We start from the raw sequence: 21,894 nt of genomic DNA, 5'->3' as shown, positions 1-21,894 counted from the left end.
CGCGGCTGACGTCTGACAGCAATTGGTATTACAAAAATCAAAATAAAGCTTAGTATCGTTTAGGTTTAAAAAATATTTCCAGCTTAACATTTATAACATTTATTTTGAGTTTAATAATAATCATTTAATGTGTTAGTGAACGAAATTGCAATTATTCTTTAATTGAATTCTTACTAGAACTCATGAACATCCCAACCAGTTTGAAGCGTCTATACGTTAAGTTTAGCAGTAAGAAATGTACCTTAGGTATCAGTTATCTTAGACCAATATTAAAAGAGGTAACGTTGCCTAATCGCTTTTCTCTATAGATCTACAGAACCGATTTTTAAAATTCTTTTTCAAAATCAGGAGTCTGACGCGGGTCTGTCGTCTGCTTGTAAACAATAAATACGCGGACATTTCAAATTTACATCGTCTCTTCATTGTCCATTAGATTATCTGATAGGAACGCATTCTTTTAACGGTCGGACTTTCATTGTAATAATATTAGCCTCAATAGTTACTAAAACTTTAATGTTATTAAACTTAAAACCGGTTCTTACTATTATAATAAGCAAGTTTATCTACGTAAGTAGTTAATAATTAGAATAAATTGAGCATTATTATATCCTTCACTCTTATAAGTTAAACGTATACGGTCGAATCCTAACGACGAACCTTTTTACCTGAACTTTTTTTATAAACATAGTCTACCTGTTTTAGTTTACGATCTACTCTTTCCTGTCTCTAATCTTTATTTGTCAAACTATTGGAGCTATCGTAATTTTACTGCAAATCTTTAACATATTTTTTATCATGATTATGGAATTAAATATTCCTTATGACTTGTTCAACCCCAGTCACGTCAACGGTTATTATGCTTAAAATATTATCTACAAACGAGCTTTTACCAATTCAATTTCATATTCCTTTGATCTATCTAACAATACAACTGTCAACATAACCACACTTTCACTGATCTTTTAGATTAAACACTTTGTCCGAACACAATCACAAAACATAACACACACACAACACAATAATCGATATGAATCCATACCGCAGTTCAAATTGAAAGTTTCCATTGATAAAAACCTATTTTATGATTAAAATTAAAACAAGGCGCATTCAAAACATTATAACGTTCTTGGCCGCGGCTAAACTACTGTTAGACAGCGTGAAGTTGGCTGCGAAACGCCATTGCTGCCAACTGTCAGACGGTAGCTGTCATTTGCAGCGCAAAGCCAACTTAACACGTTACAACATGGCGGTTAATTCAATATGGCGGACCGCGGACGGTCACAGTCAACGGCCTTTGCGGTCGCATAGTAATGAATGGGGGCTTACGAACCTGTTTGATTGATGTAATGACTTGCGCTTGCGCAATTTATTTATTAAAGACAGGACGTTAATACAACCGTCTGTACATGATCAAGGGTAATGAGCAGATTGGTCCCTTTTAAGGATTTTCCCGTGATTTCTGGTCTAAAAGCTGGTTGTTTTTTTTGGAATAAAAAGAGTTCGGAAATGTCAGTGTTGGCTTACATCACTACAAAACTAATGGTTTCTAATCTTAAGAGAGTTTTTATCCCGCTCTCTTTATATGCGTTTTTAGATAAAAGTTAATTAGTTCATACGCAGGTTCTTAGGGACTTTTTATAATAAAGTTTCTGATATCGTCTAAGTTATTATTATGTATTATGTGAAGAAAACAATTACTTATTAGTTTATTTTAACTTTCTGGTAGTTCAGTAAAATAAATTTAGATTAATTTGAATTAATATAGTAATAATATGTAGTATGTAAAAAAATAAACAATATAGAAAAAAAATACCTAAAAAATGTACTGCAGACAAGTGCAGGTAAATCAAATAAACAGTAACGGCATGATGGATGAAAACAAAGTCGCAGACTATTTTTCAAAAGCACAAAATACCTAGCTACCAAAATCCAAAATTCACAGGAAATAAGACAAAAGCAGTAAAACCAATAGTTTCATAGAATTAAAGCCAATAAGACAATTGTTATCTTCGGGATTATACCAAAGTAGGCCTATTTCAACAAAACGCAAGTACAATAATAATCCGCAAAAACTTATTAATTAATTAATGGTCTAAAAGAGAGTTAGTGCCTACGAAAGCGATAGGGCAGAGTGCTCGGAGAATAAATTATATTCAAACTTTGTTAAAATCTGCGTAATTCACAGAAAGTTGGAGAATTCATTTTAATAATACCGATTCCAGTCAATATGCCTTTTACTTGTTTTCAACTCCACGATCATGTCGTTCTAAATTTGTATTTCCTGTAATGTGATTCTTGTTTTGAAAAAGTGAAAGAAAACAAGAGGAGAATAAGCCTATAGAAGGTTGAAGTGTGTGAAAGCGGATATGTGTAAAAGGAGTACATAATATGATGACGAATATTAGAAGAGAATGGAAGAGAATGACATATTTTGCTGACCCCACTTAAATGGAATAAGGAAAAGGAGATGATGATCCTTTAATAAACAGCCAAGGCCAGGTGTAAGGAAATTCTCCAAAGGGAGATCAACTCGACGGACGAACTTTTAGTGAAGGGAGCAACCCAGAAAATAATGGCTGAGTGTTCCCTTAATGCAACCAACTGTCAAAACTGGAGACATCACATCGCACATCGTAACAACCACGACCACGAGCCAAGAGTGACTAAGAATTACTAAGAAGAATGAACCGCAGTCACCGGGGTAGTGTAGGCAAACGCAGAATCTGCTCTCAAATCTCATGAGCCTCAGAGAACTCTCAATCCTGGTTGCAGTATTAAGTTCTTTCCGTCATTTTTATGTATTGTCACTAACATCGAATTAAGCAATCATTATCTATTTTCACTTCGTAAAAACTTATAGAATTTTAAATTCATAATCTACTGAAATTAAGTGTAACTTTTGATTTTGTATTTTTTTTGACATCGCGCAAAGTTTTCATGAAATCTCAAAAATCACTTGTAGTAGAAAAATGCAATTTGGCAGAAAGGTACTTTAAAGTTAGTAGACATTCGCTAAGAACGGATTTTGCGACACGGCCGGATTAAGGAGGTCTAAGGGCGGACGAAGTCGCGGACGTCGGCTAGTTAGGTACATGAGAAACGGAACGCTAAAAAATCATTGCAATTCCTATGTTTTACACGATATCAGTTAGCACAGGGAATTCCCATTGTTTGCCTTCCGCTGTGCAAGAACTGTTTGCATCATTGTGTAGCGACAGTGAAAGCCAGGGAAAAGTGCGTGGAAATCGCGTTAACACGACATTGACTGTACGTTTATTGCGTAAAAAATTATGTATCCACCCAATACCACTTTGTTTCTTATGTGCACCTAATAATACTTTATACGCTTCATTGTTTTAATGATTTCATTGTTTGGTTGAAGTTTATGACTGTTTGCTTCAATGGAAAAATGGGGCGTTAATAATACACATTGGGTTTTTCTTCTTTCTTTGCGTTATGCAGTATTATAGCTGCCATGGTGGTTCAGTTGTTAGTATATATGGCGTCTGTACACGAGGTCCTGTATTCGAGACAAGGGCCTGTAGCCAAGTGGCACGTCGATTCTCTTTCTACGATCGCAAACGTTTCGATGATTCTAAAATGTATAGGAATGACATTTGCTATCGACAGGTCACGTGATCAAGTTGTGGATCGAATCTGTCATTTCCATACATTTTTCTAGTTTTCGAAGCGTTAGCGTTTGTAGAAAGAGAATTGCCTTGGCGTAGCACTTGGCTACAGGCCCTGGGTTGAACTTCAAAACACTAAACTTTTTTTTCTTCTAAGAAATTCTCAAAAATTCTCAGCTCGTGGGATACATTTGGTTTTTCTTAGTTCTTTAAAAAGTTATGCACATGTTATAAATAACTGCCATATTGGTCCAGTTAGCCTATGTGGTTTCGGATAACGAGGTCCTGTATTCGATACCTCGGTCGAGATATAAAAAACTAAGCTTTTCTTTCGTTAAGAAATTCTCAGCTCGGGGACACAGTGAGTATATATTTTCAAAAAAAGAAGACCCATAGAATATTTATTATAATTACTAACCCGAGGGAAAGATGGTGGTGTTACAGATCGGGACCACAGTATACATAAGGCTAAGAAATTGTACCAGAATGTTAAAAGAAATAAAATCTATGCATTTCATAGCCCGACTCTGATCTCCAAACAGACACCACGTGGTCTGATTAATCATCATCATCATCATCATATCAGCCGATGGACGTCCACTGCAGGACATAGGTCTTTGGTAGGGACTTCCAAACATCACGATCCTAAGCCGATATAGATGGCTTTTTAATGCTTATAGGATGAGGAGGCATGTGCAGTGGACCATATCAGAATAAGCTAATTATTATGATGATGCAGACCCACGCAAAATAATTACCCATTTAAAATAGTTAATTATATGTAATGGACCGAAACCTGCGATATCCAGACATACCTAATATAATAAACTTTCAGCCTTCATAAATTGATGCATGAAAATGACGTGGCGCAGTGGGTATTGACCCTGCATTCTGCACTCACGGCCGTGAGTTCGATTCCCGCAACTGGATAATGCTGATGGACACAGTGTTTTTTAATTATTGGGTATGTTTATACATTAGACAGGTATTTATTTTTAGTGTAATAACATCAGTTATCTTACGTAACACAAGCGGAGCTACGCTTACTTTGGTTCTACTCGTATATTTTTTTTTTATTCTTTGCAAATTAGCCCTTGACTACAATCTTACCTGATGGTAAGTGATGATGCAGTCTAAGATGGAAGCGGGCTAACTTGTTAGGAGGAGGATGAAAATCCACATCCCTTTTGGTTTCTACACGGCATCGTACCGGAACGGTAAATCGCTTGTCTTTGCCGGTAGGGTGGTAACTAGCCACGGCCGAAGCCTCCCACCAGCCAGACCTGGACTAATTAAGAAAATCTCAATCTGCCCAGCCGGCGATCGAACCCAGGACCTCCGTTTTGTAAATCCACCGCGCATACCACTACGCCATGGAGGTCGTCAAAATAAAAGATAGTGAAGTTAAAAAAAAGAAAAAGTATGTCTGACTAGAGCAGGCTGTCGGTCTACACGGCAACAGTGTCATTGTTCTACTTGTGACAATTCAATAAACTCGCGCCAAATTACGATTACAATTTGCGCTATTGTGCCGCGTTCCGTTAAGCGTAATTTTGCCCAAAATATTATAAGCGTAATTTTGCCCAAAATATTATTTATAAGGCCCGCATGGCGGCTTGTTTTGATATAAAAACGTATGATTCCCAGGGGAGGATTTATGCTTTTATTATCTTCGTTGGGAGGTACGGATAGGATATCCATTAGCGTAGAATAACTTATTACTTATTGATTAATTTATTAATTAGGTAGAAATATCTACTTGAGTTTTTTTTTCAAAAATTAATTTTTAGGTTTTCGTACCTCAAAAGGAAATCACGGAACTCTTATAGGATCACATTACCAAAGACAATAACTCAAATAAAAACAAGAACGTGTACTTCTATTAAATTTTCAGAAAATATAATATTTGTAGAGGACTCTAATACAGCGGCGGTTTATAGAAAAAATAATAGAAAACCAAAAAGAAACAGTCGAAAAATTATCCATTCGACCATTTTACGTGACACGAATTCCACCGAACTCGTTCGTGGAATTTTAAAAAGTAGGCTTTCACAGCCTTTTTGAAAAATGACAAAAAATGGATCACTTTACAGAAAATAAAATATAGCACCTGCTTATTGCATTTGCTATCTAGAAGCCTTTTTTTTAATCTTTGACAAGTTAGCCCTTGACCAGCGATCATACCTAATGTTAAGTGCTGATGATGAAGTCTAAGATGTAAACGGTCTTACTTGGAGGAGCAACAAGTTTATTCTGCCCGTACCTCCGACGGTTTCTACGCGGCATCGTACCGGAACGCTAAATCCTTTGGCGGTACGTCTTTGCTTTATGGAGGTCTCCCACCAGACCAGACTTGGGCTAATTTAAAAATTATAAAACCCTAAACTGACCCGAGCTAGGAATCGAACCCTGGACCTCTATGTTGAGAGCCACAACACTACCAACTGCGTTAAAAAACCGGGGACTTATTTGAGCAATCAAAGAAAGAAAGCAATTAAAGACGTTTATTTAAAAGGTATGACACTTAACACAGTGTCTAAGGGTGCTTCTCCACCAGAGATGTGCTATGCAGCTATGCTGCGAAGATATTTAATCTGAGCTACGAAAATATTTGATCGTTTCCACCAATACTAAGCTACGTAGCCGTGCGAGGAAGATTTATTTATTTATTAGGTTTATTTACACTCACTTACACTAACTAAAATAATAAAATGTACTAAATTATAATTACTATAAGTGTAGTGATTCTTTACAAATAAACACAACATGAAATAAAGAACAGTAAATAAAAGATAACTTAAATATCACAAATAAAGAATATGGGTTCTTTATTTGTGACACTAGTATTATTAACAGAAAAATGAGAAAAAATGAGAGACTGAAAGTAAATGAAATAAGGTGAGCACATTTTAGTCATAAGAGTACCAAGTAGAGATGATTTTTTTCAGAAAACTGTATAATGTTTCAGAGTAAATGTTAACTTTAGAACTGATATTATTATAGGTCTTACAAGATGCGCTATGAAGATGCGTAGCTTGAGTTACGAATATGCGATGCATCCATAGCACGCATCCATAGCTCGCATCCATAGCGCGCAGGCATAGCGCGCATCCATAGCACGCATCCATAGCAGTGCTATGGATGCGTGCTATGATAGCACCCATTTTTCCAAATAAAAAAAGATATCTTAGTTGAATCCGTTTCCACCAGTGCTCAGCTATGTGTACCAATGAATATGATTGGTGGATTTCAAACGCATCCATAGTAACGTAGCGTAGCACATCTCTGGTGGTAAAGCACCCTTTCACTTGTAGTGACTGATATCTCAAACATCTGAGCATGTCATGACCATAACCCAAGCAGTAGAAGCAACAAACACCACTTTAAGCCAAGGTAGATGTACAAAATTGGTAAAATTTACGGCCTCCGTAGCGCAGTGGACAGATGGAGGTTCTGGGTTCGATCCCCATCTGGGCCGGTTGAGGTTTTCTTAATCGGTCTAGATGGTGGGAGGCTTCGGCCGTGGCTAGTTACCACCCTACCGACAAAGACGTACCGCCAAGCGATTTAGCGTTCCGGTACGATGTCGTGTAGAAACCGTATGACCGGGTGTAGATTTTCATAATCCTACTAACAAGATATCCCGCTTCCATCTTAGATTGCATCATCAGGTGAGATTGTAGTCAATGGCTAACTTGTCAAGAATAAAAAAAAACAGTGATGTTTGATTCAACAGTGTGAAGCAATGATGTACAATTCTACACGAAAAATACTTTGGACTGACAAAATAACAAACTAACTAGATGTGGAAATAAAAATATAGATAAATGCTCACTATCACGTTGAGTTTACCAGCCTTAAGGCAAAATAGGTGATATTTCGTGTAAAATGGAATCTATATGTTACGGGGGCAATTGTTCATTTTGCCTCGCTGATGACGCTTGGAACAATGCATCGAGCGTGCGCAAAATTACGATTATAATTTTGCCCTTTGTCTAATTTCTTTGTGGTAATAAATTGCTCGTCATAATTTTAATAGCAAAAATGTATAAGTGGGTAGGTACTATTTGTTAACAAAATCAAAAGTGACAACTTGAAAATTAACTTGGGGAATTAAGGGCTCGCCAATATTTCACTATACAAGTTTTAATACATTATTCACCCCTTCGAATTTTGTATTAATCACTTAAGTTGCATAAGTACCTAACTAAAGTTCAATCAATCTCTGTACCAAAATTCAACCATTTTCTGTCGTTTAAAAGTCGTGAAAAAGTAACATATTAAGTAAAAGCAGTGCCCTGTTTATCTTTAAAAATTAAAATAAACACATGTACATAGTTTAAATACTACAGGTTTCCCTAATAATAATAAAAACAGTACCCCCTTTCATCCTTAAAGACTAAAACAAACAAATAGTTTAAATACTTTATTTTTCCCTAATGAAATTATAATTAGGTAAATCAAATAACAAATTGCAAAAATATTAAGTGCGTACAAACTATTACGAGTACTAGATACTAGATAGTTAGACACACCTATCATAAAATCGAATAAAATATATTTTTTGTTTCTTTAAAAATTAACCACTTTTACATTTGTGTTAAAAAATCCTGTGAAAATAGCTTTAAAAATTTTAATCAAATAGGGATGATGACAGTTTTTAAATTATATATAAATTAAGAGTATACCAATAGTAAAGCAATTTTGTAAAGGGAACAGGGTATCTGCGATCATTACTTTCGGAGCTACAGGGATTTAAAGAGTCAGATTTGTGGCGCTGCCGGGGATCTCTGAAAACGCCCCGTACAAAATGGCACGACCTAATGACGTCGTAGGCAATGTAATGATCGTTAGATTTGTATGTCCGTACAAACAAAATTACTAATATCTTTGTTATTTGTGCGTTTATGTTTATAGTTCATATATTAATGTAAGGAAGCTAAAACTGTATGAATTTTTATCTAATTACGATAAAATATTTTTAATAGATTTTGAAATTTTATAATCTCATTTATTTTGCAAATATCCAGACAATCTTTGCTTTTTATGTATAAAATAGTTAACATTGACCCTATTTACCCGAATGTATCATAAAAATCAATATATTCAAACCTAGTCATCATCCCCATTAGGATCAGTAGTTTTTGATAAAATTGCGGTCATACTAACATGCATATAACATGGACGTAAGTAAGTAAGGGTTGAATAGAAAATTTCTTGTTTTGAAGTCAGTTTTTAAAACCAAAGATTTTTTCGAAATTACAACTTTGTATACACAGCTGCTTTTCAAGTTTCGTACATTTTTTTCATTTCTAGTGTATTTTCCTTACAAATACTTTCATGCTGAGACGGCCCGACCTTCTCTTGGTCCATTATAAAGATGACAATACTCTCAACTCTCAATGCCATAACAATACAAAGTGATACTTCGACAACTTTTGTCTAGATTTTGTCTGGAACTGTGCCCAGCTTTTTGACATTATCTTATTAAAAGCCGGGCATTACGTAAGGCAAAGTGGAAGTTTATTATACTCATAATAGACGGAACAAAACAGATGCCCTATAGATCTTAAGTCTTAATTCTCTCTCTATTTTTTTTATTCTTTACAAGTTAGCCCTTGACTACAATCTCATCTGATGGTATGAGTAAGTGATGATGCAATCTAAGTTGGCTAACTTTTTAGGAGGAGGATGAAACACTCCTTTCGGTTTCTACACGGCATCGCACCGGAACGCTAAATCGCTTGGCGGTACGTCTTTGCCGGTAGGGTGGTAACTAACCACAGCCTCCCACCAGCTGGACCTGGACTAATTAAGAAAACCTCAATCGGCCATGTCACGGATCGAACCCAGGACCTCCGTCTTAAAATCTAAAATAAATCGTAAATCCACCGCGCATATCACTGACCCATATCATATCACTGATTTAACGAGTTTTTATTTTTAAGCATTTTTTTTTTTTAATTAAATCTGCTTACTTTGGAATAACAGTCGATGTAGAGGTAATGTTTTACAATTAATGTAATGCTTAATGCTCTTGCTTGCTCATTATTATCAACTTGTGGCACACAAAAAAATCGCTCGGAAAACACAACCTTCTTTCCGCATTCGGGTAAATTCATCGCTTAGTTAGCAATATATTTGTATAAATATCTACATAAACGCCTAAACTTTATACTGTCCATGAGCGAATTAGGCAGTTGCTACTGATTGTTCTCGATGTGAACATTACATCATCGAGTGATTTACTTCCCAGAAAGTATTGTAGATTCTTCCTATCTAATGGATGATAAGTGGGGTATTCTGAGACTTTTTTAGTGGTTTGTTTGTTTAGAAATTATTCAAAATAATTTTTTTTTAAACATGGCCATGATATACCATTTTAGAATCCTCACAAAAAGCTCTAGAATTTGATACCCATATTGCAATATTAGAAAAAAAATATTTTTTTTCACCTCGAGTCTATAGCGTCTCACAGTCGTTTTATTATTTTTTTTTAGTTTTTCCTATCTAAGAACACTTGGGTTATTTAGACAAATCTAACGATATATTAATTACGTAAATCCGTTCAGTGGTTTGGAAGATATGAGGTAATAAAGAATATTACATACATACAAGATACGCGCGAAAAACATAACTCTTCTTGCAGTCGGGTAAAAAAGGTTACGCCCTTGGAAGAATAAAATCTTATAACCGAATTTTCCCATAGGAATGTCTCGGCAACAGCTAGGAATATACTATTAAATATAGTGATCAAACGCCATATGCACCCATTAGACCATAACTTGTAGGGGACGACAGGTGGCCAAAAACACATAGGGAGCCAAGCTTCTAGTTTTTTCCCATGTCATGTTATGTTTCGGCGGCCTCCGTGGCGTAGTGGTATGCGCGGTGGATTTACAAAACGGAGGTCCTGGGTTCGATCCCCGGCTGGGCCGATTGAGATTTTCTTAATTGGTCCAGGTCTGGCTGGTGGGAGGCTTCGGCCGTGGCTACTTACCACCCTACCGACAAAGACGTTCCGCCAAGCGATTTAGCGTTCCGGTACGATGTCATGTAGAAACCGAAAAGGGGTGTGGATTTTCATTCTCCTCCTAATAAGTTAGCCCGCTTTCATCTTAGACCGCATCATCACTTACCATCAGGTGAGATTGTAGTCAAGGGCTAATTTGTAAAGAATAAAAAAAAAGTTGTTTTATGACGAAGACATAGTTCGAAAAGCCGATGGATGTTAAGGTCCCCAGATGCTGGAATGGTGATCCCGCAGTGTTGGTCTAGCACCCACCAGTTGGACCAACGACATAAAGCGAGTCGCTGGGATTCACTGGATGCAGGTATCGTGATGTTTGGAAGTCCCTACAAAAGGCTTATGTCCTGCAGTGGACGTGCATCGATTGATATGATGATGATCAGTGGCGTGCACAAGGTTGCTAATTAGGGTAGGCACTTTACATTTAAATTATACAAAACTAGCGGACGCCCGCGACTTCGTCCGCGTAAAAATTGATGTAAACTTCTCTACCTCTACCTTACCCTGCTCGTAAACCTACCCAACCCTACCCTACCCTACCCTACCCTACCCCTACCTTACTCCTACCCTACCGCTAACGCTAACCCTTCCCTCCCCCACCTTACCCTACCCTAACCCTACCCGTAACCTATCCATACCCTATCCTACCCTACCCCTAATCTACCCCTACCTTACCCCTACCTTACTCCTACCCTACCGCTAACCCTTCCCTACCCCTACCTTATCCCTACCCTAACAATACCCTACCCCTACCCTACCCTACCCCTATCCTACTCCTCCCCTACCCTATACGTTCCATATCCTTCCCCTACCTCTACCTTGCCCCTACCCTACACTACCCCTACCTTGTCCGTACCCTACCCTACCCTACCCTACACTTTCCCTAAATTATCCCTACCCTACCTCTATCCTACCCCTTCCCTACCTCTATACTATCCCTACCCTCAGCAAAATTGGTCAAACCAAAAGACTATAATTTCCCAAGCGACTTCTATGCTAATACTATAAAGAGGTATAGTTTATGTGGTTGTCGGGGGTAATCTCTGGATCTACTGGACCGATTTGGAAAATTCTTTTACCAATAGAAAGCTACATTATTTGCGAGTGTCATAGGCTGTGTTTGGTCCTCATATTCATACGGGAACGGGAACCACGTAATTGAAACCGCGGGGCGTCATATAGCGGCATTTCTGCGACTTTCAGAAATTTTGTATTATCTCCGAAACTATATAACTAATTAACATACTGTAAAGGGCAAATCTTATCTCTATAATATCCTTGTGATTATTAAATCATTTATTTTGATAAGGATTTAAGTTTAGTTGTGTAAATAATGACGTAAACCTTAGTTTAAAATTTAAATAATTTATTAAAGTACTAAAGGTACTATATCTGCTAAAATATAAAAGATAGATATATGGTGTCGCGGACTTTTTTGTAGAACTTTTAAAGTTTCAAAAAGCCTCCATACATTTATTTCAGTTATACGCAATGGTTGAGGCAGCGCATGCGAATAAGTAAGTTTTTCGGTCTGACCTGTAAGAGAAAACCCGCGATATCTCAGTAGTTATATATGATAGAAATATAAAATATAGCCTATAGCACTCCCCGATAACGTAGCATTCTACTGGTGAAAGAATTTTTAAAATCGGTCCAGTAGTTCCGAAGATTACCCCATTTCAAAAAATTGTTACAAACTTACAAACTTTACCTCTTTATAATATTAGTATAGATGAGAAATTCTTCGAAGTCGAAGGCCGAAAGCCTTTTATACAAAAATATTAATTCCACATTGTTGCCACCATACCATAAACCAATATTTTTATGAGTACTAGTAGTTTCATCGATGTAATTCCAGTTCCCGTGGGAATTCGAGGACAAAATATAGTCCATATTACTTAATGATATTGTAGCTTTCCATTGGTGAAATAGTTTTTGACATAGTTCTAGTAGAGGAGGAGCTTATCGTAACAAAAACTAATGCTATAATAGCATTATATCTCTTTTTAGTATAGATCAACAGATTAAAGAATAATAGGCAGATAGAACTGTATTGTAACGGTGTTCGAAATTAAAAACGAATACATTCTCTATATATTCTTGAGTCAGTACGACACGAAGCGTCGCATCAGTAAGTTTTTAATATTATTCAACAAAAATGGCGCCTTATTTTTTTAAAAACTGTACACAAAAACTAAAGAAATAAGATGAAGTATTTTTTTATTGCTAATTATTGATTATTATATTAATTTACGTATTTAGTGTTAAATTTTGAAATACAAATTATGAAAAAAGTTTGTATATGCGGATGTGAAAAAGACGCGTGACGTTTGTTTTTTATGGGTGTCACCGACTTTACCACGCTGCTTGCAAAGACTCATTCTGGACATTCTTTATTCTGTACGTGTACGTACTCCTATAATATCGTTATATTCATCGATATCTCCGTGGATGCAGTAATTCGTATTCGGATCAGCTAGCAGCCACCCATATACATAAACAATTACCCGTTCGTATTGGATGAGATAAATTTGGGTGGTTTAGGTAAATGATGCTTCAAAGCAGTCAGTCACGGTAGGTAATAGTCGTTTGTTTAGACGACTTGGTACGTACGACCAAATATTTGCGTTAATTAGCGAAATTACTGACGTGGGAATATTTCAGAGATACAGTTCCAGGCATTCATGTGGGCACCATACGGATATAAAAGGGCTGCTTGTTTATTAATCTAGCTGAAATTTTTTTCATTGTTTAGTCAGAAGCGCTTTTAAATAGACAATTCTGATATACAAAAACTGTTCAGAAGGGAGAAAACTGATCTGAACCTTGTAGTACTTTGTATTTATCTATAGCAATATAATAAAGAGGAAAGAATTGATTGTTTGTTTGCATTAAATAGACTCTGAAGCTACTGAATCGATTTGAAAAATTCTTTTACTGTTGGAAAAATGTACCTATTATCCCCGACTGCATAGGCTGCATAGGCTATATTTTATCTCCGTTTTACCCGTGCCTAAAATCTATGTTCGGAAACGTCAAAAATATTGCATCTGCTACATCGATAGCAGTTTATTAATACAGGAGTTCGACCACAGACCTTCAACGCAGCTCCAATGAGGGTTGCCAGGCTTAGGGTGATAATGTGAAATTCTTTAACGACTACTGTCAGATGTTAGTGATAGTGATCTGAACTGACAGCTTAACGTGCTCTACGAGGCACGGGAGTGTAGCACAGGCTTATTCCCAACTTCGTGCTGAGTTATTGTAATGTTTTTTTTTATTCTTTACAAGTTAGCCCTCGACTACAATCTCACCTGATGGTAAGTGATGATGCAATCTAAGAAGGAAGCGGGTTAAATTGTTAAGCGGAGGATAGAAATCCACACCTTTTTCGTACCGGAACGCTAAACTGGTTGGCGGTACGTCTTTGCCGTTAGAATGGTAACTAGCCACGGCCGAAGCCTCCCACCAGCCAGACCTGGACCAATCAAGAAAACCTCAATCGGACCAGCCGGGGTTTGAAACCAGGGCATTCGTCTTGTAAATCAACGAAAATGTCTTGGAAAAATTAAAAGCTCAGCATTTTATAGCGCAACACAGGATTCGAACTCAGAACTAAATCAAATCTAAAGCCACATACGCGGTAACATAAACATTAAAATATTCCACCTACCCTTCCTTTATCTTGAAATAAAAAAAACATACAGAAAATATTTCTAATTATAATAATAAAGTAATTAATGCGGGTCACGTCTTTAATATAAATAAAAAAATAATAATACCAACATAGCACGCGCGCCCCAGTGTTGCCAACCGTCCGTTATCTGACCCAAAATCCGCAGAGAAAGCGTCCATTTTCGCCACACATACGGGCCCGCATCGCCCGTGACAAATATGACTCGATTTTGATCCGATGTCCGACGTGATTGAAGTGTTTGTAATCGAATTATGCAGACTCGATCAGTGGAATGACAAGTTACGAACGGTTGACAGACTTATAGCCAGAAATTCAAAACCTTGTAAATGAAAATATATTTGTTTTTATTCCTTACAAGCCATCGATATAAATCGTTAGATAGGCCTCTCCATATTAAAGAACGCACAATTTTCTGTCATTACCCAAAGACGTGCACGCATACCTTATCTTACGTACGTAACAAGCGCATGCTGTGAGTGGACGTGGACTTTTTTCTTGACTATTTTGTCTTTTTTCGTGACAAGATGCAGTCTAAGATAGAAGGGGGCTAACTTGTTAGGATAAGGATGAAAATCCACAACCCTTTCGGTTTCTACGTGACATCGTACCGGAACGCTAAATTGCTAAAAAGCTATAGCTATGGTAACCACGACCATCAGTCAGATTTGGATCAATTAAGAAAACCTCAATCGGTCCACCCGAGGATCGAACGTCCTGGGTTCAATCCCCCGTCTTGTTAATTCTTACCACTGCGCCACTGAGGCCGCCAATTCTGCGGACGTATAGGTTATATATTATCATTTGGACCACCAACAAAATTATATATAAATGGAACTAAATTGTCTTAAATACTAGGGTAATACAAAACATATAATTTTACTTACAGGTAGCCACATCGTCACACAATGAATGTCCATTATCTAATGAATATAGGCTTTTTGTAGGGACTTCCAAACTCTCTATTCTCAGGCATTAATACATTTAATAGGTACTTAATCTCCGACGTTGTAGATAAAACCGTTAATACAGTACTAAGGATTTTCACTAATTCCATCTCTACATTATTCTGACTGACTAACTAAGGAATAACTGTAACTAACCCTGGAATCCTCAAACTTGGAATACAAGTAAGTATATTGCAAGTAATAGTTATCATTATCAACCCATCATCTGCTCACTGCTGAGCTCGAGTCTCCTCTCAGAGAGGCTTTACACCACGCTGGAACAATGCGGATTGGCAGATTTCACGCACGCAATGAAAAGAAAATTCTCAGGTATACAGCTTTCTTTACGATGTTTTTCCTTCACCGTTTGAGACACGTGTTATATAATTTCTTAAAATGCACACAACTGAAAAGTTGGAGATGCATGCCCATGTAAGTATTAATTTTATAATTTAAGCATTTTAGAAAAAAATAAATCAAACATCTTTATATTATGCATTAGGTTTGGATTACCAAAACTTACCGTAAATGTTTCAACTACCAATAATGTTACGCGTTGAAATAGACATCACAATTTTATTCTACAAAGATTTCTGTCGTAACAAATTTTTCGATACTAATCGAATTTATCGAAATACAATAAAGCGTTCTCTCGACAGAAATATAAAACCTTTTTTTATTTCTCTCCCTTTTTCTATTCGTAGGTATTGTCTTTGAAACGGAAAGTTCCCGATAATACTTATTTAACTTTTAACCTTTTCGCAGTAAACAAGAGAACTTTGCAGAGTTTTGCGAATTGGGTTTGAAATGCAATAAATTCTACTTCGCATGGCGATAAATATGCCAACTCGTTCCAAATTCAAACACAACAGATACAGCATAGAATGATTTGCGAGTGTCAACATGTTTTGAATTAAGAATTTTATTAATCAACTAGCGGACGCCCGCGATTTCGTCCGCGTGGAATTCAGTTTTTCACAAATTCCACGGGAACCATGGATTTTTCTGGGATGTGTTAATCCAGAGTAAAATCTATTTCCATTTCAAATTTAAGCCAAATCGCTTCAATAGCCGCAGCGTAAAAGAGGAATATTAGTTTAATACTCGTGCGCTATGTTTTTATACAACGTTCACAGTTTTTCTGTAGTGTATTTAGTATCGATAGTTGGATATAGGAACAGAGAACGACTTCGTTTTATACTATGTAGTGAAGTTCAAAATTATTGACACCTAGCGGAAACCTGCGGCGTGAAATTTAGATTTTTTTCGGATAACTTTTTGTTATTTATACATAAAATACTGAATTTTGCTCCGGAATTCTAATTCTATCTACTTATAAAAATCCCATGAAAACTCCAAAGATAGGGGCAGATAAAAAATAAGCAAAAAGATTGTTTTTTCTTTGTTTTTTGCTTCTTTTCTATTCTTTTATTGTTATCTTAAACGAGCAAGTACAGAATTAGTACACTTATATGTAGATGTCGTTATACGTTCATATATTACTCTTTTATAAAGTAATTTGTAACAAATTAATTGAAGCGTGCGTTTTGGACATTAGCGAAATAAGACTTTGTTAAAAGTTTGATTTAACTACTTTTGTTTCGGTGAGTTTTAATATTACAAGCGAAGCGAACAAATTGAAACGTTCCAAATTGAAAAACTTTAAAAAAATTACATTATTAAATTAATAAATATAATAGAGATTACTTTTAATCGTATATCTTAGACTAAGCAGCTTTTACTGATGAATTTTTACGAGTATCATCATGAGCAATGATTTTATATCATTGATTATCAAAAATCATCTATTTGGCTATGTTATGGCCCGCTAAATGGTCAGGACCTATGTGGCACGTATCAGGTCACGTGATCAAGATTTGTCACTTCCATACATTTTTCTAGTTTTCGAAGCATTTACGATTGTAGAAAGAGAATCGACGTGCCACTTAGCTACAGGGGCAGGGTCTATAGCCATGTGGCAAGTCGATTATTTTTGTACAACCGCAAACGCTTCAAAAATTATGGGAATGACATTTGCTTCCGACAGGTCACGTCATCACGTGATCAAGTTGTCGAACGGATCTGTCATTCCCATACGTTTTTTTAGTTTTCTAAACGTTTGTAGAAAAAGACTACAGGCCCAGGGCCTCCCTCTCTAAAGAAGCAATATCTATAGTCGGATAATTTTGTTCAATTTATTTTATTTTTAAAAGTACTAATTATATTTTTTTATGAATTTAGATGAGCTATCAGTATAATCTACAGTTTATGAAATCCTCTTTTTCGCGATGAAAACTTTTAAACTTTTTAATCGACGTTTAGAAGCTTTGTTCGAAATTCGAAACTAATAATGAAGCAATTATTATTAATTTCGACCCACCTGTAATAATTAATTTGAATTTAGAATGGTGCCTACAATTAACTTGTTCTAGTTTAATGTTTGATGTTTACTACAAACAATTAATATTGCGAGTTGCGATTTAATTAACGTCGAGGGAATTGCTTAAATTATAATAAACAAATGAAATAATAAAATAAAGTTAAATAGGGTATTATTATTTTGAAGATAAATACTCTCGTCTATGCTCCCTCTTTGATATTGATGATTTTTAAATCCATAAAAAAAAACCAAATTGAAATTTTTCAAACAAGCATTCGGACTTGTCGACAGTTAGTACCTTTTATGCAAAGTTATTCTTTTGAACTTAGGTATCTTTGGCGATATTTCTCAGAAACACTCTTAATTCCAAGTAACAGATGAGATGTTATCTTTTGAAGTAACTAGATAGGTACTTACTGATGATTATTGTGGTCATCATAAAGCTCAGGTAGGTACTAGGACTTTATAAACATAAAGAGCTTCTCAGAAATATGTCTCGCGTGTCAGATAGTTTTGCTTCGCTTCTGAGAAATTGTACAGAAGAGGTTCTCATACATAAATTTAACAATACCACCGTATGGAAAATAAAGGATGTGTTATATTATTATAATATCTAAACTAGATTCGGCACATCAAATCATAAAGCTTCGAAACTAAGCTGAATTGAGCTTTGAGAAGTATAACATACTTATGCGATAAACTAAAAGATTTACATATCTCTATTAATTCCTTCGTGTATTTCTATTATTATGTACCTACATAACTAGCGGACGCCCGCGACTTTGTCCGCCCTTAGACCTCTTTAATCCGGCCCTATCGCAAAATCCGTTCTTAGTGGATAGCTACTAACTATAAACTAGGTACCTCCCTGCCAAATTTCAGCTTTGTATCAAGCGGTTTTCGAGATTTCGTGATGAAGCTTTCGCATTTATAAATTAAGAGTAGCTGACGTCGCGCGGTTTCACCCACGGGGTTCCCGTTCCCGTAGGAATATGGGGATTATTCTATAAATGGGCTATCTAACACTGAAAGATTTTTTCAAATCGGACCTGTAGTTAATAATTTTAAAACTACGTACCTATCTACATTAAATCTAGGGCAGATATAGGCCACCGAGCAGGGCGCTGGCTTTAATCTTTCCGAATATTAAAAAACAATCTAAAGTTATGTCTTCTTGTATAGAAAGCCTCAGAGAACGTTTAAAATGCGCGACGCATCGTTGCGCGACGTGGAACGCTGGCAAAATATCAAAGTTTAGGGGGCATTCATACCTATGCTAATGTCAGTAATCGAGTATTGACTGTAAGCTGGCAGTTAAGGGCGTTCAGGTCTGATGTAGGCGTATATAAATAATTCTTTTCACGTTAGCCCTTGACTACAATCTCACCTGATGGTAAGTGATGATGCAATCTAAGACGAATTCGGGCTAACTTGTTAGGAGGAGGACGAAAATCCACATCCCTTTCGGTTACTACACCACATCGTAACAGAACGCTAAATCGCTTAGCGGTACGTCTTTGCAAGCAGGGTGGTACTTAGCCACGGCCGAAGCCAGCCAGACCTGGCCCAATTAAGAAAAGCTAACATCCTTCTCCAAGCTCTAATGCGCCCGCCCGCGCCTTAAAGATAGTGATAAGATCAGATAAGATGTTCATGATAATGACCGGGATAACTTCCCAACTACGAATGAGCCTCGAGAAACGAGGCAATACTTCGTGATCTACGTCCACATAGGGTATCTTTTAAACGCACTAGGCAAATCAAAGTTCTTTTTTTGTATAAGCAAGTGCTTAGCTGCAATAATGCATGATAGTAAGCGATGATGTAGCCTATGGTAGAACGCGCTTGCCTAGAAGATATTCACTCTTGACTTGAAGATACCATATTGTAGGTGGTGGTTAATTGCAAAGATAGAATATAATAGACGATACTTATAGACAAAGAGTATATGAAGGCTAAACCTTCCTCAGTTTAGTAAAACCTTCTTCGTCTTCACCCTTGAGTTGAAACCTACAACCTACCAAAACCATCAAGTCCAAATTTTATAGTTGTCTACCGTACTTACCTAAAGGCTATAGTAAAGTTTATGATATCACACTTCGAGCTTTTATTTAAGGAGGGTCTGGATACAACAGACTCTCGTTTTTCAACAATAAATCTCGTAACGCGATTACGCGACGAAAGTGACAATTAATGATTGGTGATTAATGTAGTCTCAACCGTGATTTACCACAAAAACAACCGGAGATGTGCGAACCCGATTTGCTCATAGTGGGTTCCGTATACATCTGTAGATAGATACATAATTGCCTAATCTTGTTGATTCATTACGTACTTTAAAAAATACTATATTTCTTATGATTTTATTACAAATCAAAGTTTTATAATTTTCCTTGTAGTATAATTATTATATTACGAAACGGTATAATTTGGTAATTTTAAAATACCCTGTCAAATTTGATACAGTGTCAAAATATACGTTTTATGCAGTTAACTTAGAAGTATGATTCTTTCACAACTCTATGGAAATGTAGATCTATGTTTTTAGTTTTGATTTCCATTGGATAAAGTTCCCGAGATAAAGAGTCTTTACAGACAGACAGGTCGACAAAAAAATGTTATAAGGGCTCCGTTTTTTTTCTTTTAGAGATACGGAACCCTAAAAAACCGTAATCACTTCTGCGATTAACCTAAGAGCAGACGAGTCTAATCAACAACGTCTCGTTACGCACTGCTGATGAATGCATTGCATATGGATATGAGTGCATTAACAATTTAAATGAGTTTACACTTATTATGTAATGTGAGTTTTCACGGCAATGACCGCAGATGTTGAAATATGAGTTTACAGTTACTTGTCACTTGCGATCTTAGCAAACTCACTTAGCGTTAATAATCATTATTTTAATTAGTTTTCCTTACACATTGTAAGTATATGTTTGTTACATGAACGCACTATATCTTGATTAATGTACCCTCAGTTCATACCGAGAGGTCGTGGGTTCGACTCCCGTCTGCTGGAATATTGTTGTATCCACTTCTACTGTCATTTTCATTTATTGGAAGGGAATGGGAATATTGGTCATATTTATATGCCAAAAAAATGGAAAAAAAAGACGTAAGAATTTTAACGTCACGTGATGAGTAGACAAATAATTGTTACTTAATTTGTTTTTACTTTTGTTTTTTTAAAAATATTTGTGGTTTATTGTTGAAACCGCTTATAACTTATTTAAGTATATCAAAAGTTTTCCTTAAATGTTCAACATAATTCTCACATGACTTCAGTGACAAAGACAAAGACTGACGTTTATAAGATTTGAGCTACTAATTTAATTAAAATCATTAATAATAACCACATAGATAAATAACAATTTGATTAATCGCAGTAACAATAAGGAGTCCCGCACACGGGCCACCAACCACAACCACAAAACGCTGCTACCGGCATATCTCCTGTAGGTTTTCATACATTTTGTATGGACTCGCCGCACAGGGTGGACGCTGGTGGCCGTCACACGCTACAATCGTCGCTGCTCGCTTCTTGTGGCCCGCACCGGCCACTAAACGCCGACACATTATCGCGCGATTATGATACTGCATGTATTAGTTAATAAAATCGGTTGTCTGTACTCTGTAAAGTCGGTTTACTGACGATAATTGAACGTGACGTCATAACAAGTAAATAAATCAAATACTGTTCGTTTTTCTAAAATACTGTTTAATAATCTTCATACACCAGAATATACTTTCTTGTAAAAAATGTTGACAACCCTAGATCGAGGGAACGACGCATGACGTCATCTTTTTTCGAGTTTGCAGCCGGCTTCATCAAAAGACGTTGTCACGTCAAAAGTAGCAGCCACAGACCACAAGTGTCGACCACCGGCCACAAGTCGCTGTCGTGTGCGTCAGCAACTTTTGTGGCAACTTCTTGCTTCTTGTGGCGGTGTTTTTGGCCGTCGCGTGTGGCTCGTGTGCGGCGACACTTAGAAGTCCACGTCAAGAGGATCGTAAAAAGTCAATCAAGTGTAACTACGACGGCGGCATCAATTAAATAAATTGCCTCAATGGCCTCAAATAATTGACGAGTGGAATCAATGGAGTACAATACCAGAAGATTTTGATTCGACCATTAATTAGGCTTATTTGGATAGATTCCAATCGTTATTGGAGGTAATTTGATCCTAATTATTAAATTAGTAATAGTAATC

The 21,894-nt window shown here is 36.4% G+C and overlaps 1 protein-coding gene across 5 annotated transcripts in view; it reads right to left on the bottom strand.

Moving 5' to 3' along the window:
- Positions 1 to 21,894, bottom strand: part of LOC112046488 (uncharacterized) — a 166,069-nt gene that overhangs the window by 47,597 nt on the left and 96,578 nt on the right. For 2 of the 5 annotated variants that reach the window (XM_052884306.1, XM_052884305.1), the window contains exon 1: positions 891 to 1,159. The exons of 2 other annotated variants lie outside the window; for them this stretch is intronic. The gene's annotated coding sequence lies outside the window, so the exon portion shown is untranslated. Of the gene's footprint in view, positions 1 to 890; positions 1,161 to 21,894 lie in introns of those variants that run through there. One more of the 5 variants, XM_052884307.1, reaches the window with a different exon arrangement.

The sequence above is a fragment of the Bicyclus anynana genome, chromosome 11 (genome assembly GCF_947172395.1).
Source record: "Bicyclus anynana chromosome 11, ilBicAnyn1.1, whole genome shotgun sequence".
In the NCBI taxonomy this organism is placed as follows: Eukaryota; Metazoa; Arthropoda; class Insecta; order Lepidoptera; family Nymphalidae; genus Bicyclus; species Bicyclus anynana.
The sequence above is the reverse complement of the archived record's forward strand: the minus strand, read 5'-3'. Positions and strand labels throughout refer to the sequence as shown.